Here is a 689-nt window from a genome sequence, read left to right on the forward strand (position 1 = left end):
AATTCTCAGTTATTGATGTTTTCTAAATATAGAAACATTTTAAGCCTACAAATGTACCTTTTTCTGTTATGCTGGCTGTAGTGGCTCATGCCTTTAATCCCAGCACTCAGGAGGATCTCTTTAAGTTTGAGGCTAGCCTGGTCTACAGAGTGAGTTCCAGGACAGCCAGAACTATTACACAGAAAAACCCTGTCTTGAAAAACCAAAGAAGAAAATAAATAAATAAATAAATAAATAAATAAATAAATAAACCCCCACCACCACAACAACAAAAAAAGTATAATTTTTTTATATAATTTCTTTTCTATTTTTGAAAAATACAGAACGCTTCACAAATTTGCATGTCATCCTTGCACAGGGGCCATGCTAATCTTCTCTGTATCATTCCGATTTTAGTATATGTGCTGGCGAAGCGAGCACTATAATTTTTTTCATAAATTGTGTGTATGTGCATGAGAGGGGTACACACACATATACATGCCATCACTAATGTATTAAAGTCAGAGGACAACTTTGTGTAGTTAGTTCTCTCCTAAATAAAAACAAAAGGATTAATTTTTTTATTTGTTTTTATTTTATGTGTATGGATGTTTTGCCTGCATGTATACTATGTACTGGGTACTATGTGCATGCAATACCTGTAGAGGTCAGAAGAGGGCGTCAGAGCCCCTGGATGGCTGAGAGAACTG

General features: G+C 35.1%; 1 non-coding gene across 1 annotated transcript; it reads right to left on the minus strand.

Annotated features, from left to right (window-relative positions):
- Positions 1–313: 313 nt before the first annotated feature.
- On the minus strand, positions 314–420 carry LOC131918203 (U6 spliceosomal RNA). Its single transcript, XR_009380928.1, has one exon. It is a non-coding gene; the product is annotated as a U6 spliceosomal RNA (small nuclear RNA).
- Positions 421–689: the final 269 nt, after the last annotated feature.

Source organism: Peromyscus eremicus, chromosome 8a, assembly GCF_949786415.1.
Source record: "Peromyscus eremicus chromosome 8a, PerEre_H2_v1, whole genome shotgun sequence".
Lineage (NCBI taxonomy): Eukaryota > Metazoa > Chordata > Mammalia > Rodentia > Cricetidae > Peromyscus > Peromyscus eremicus.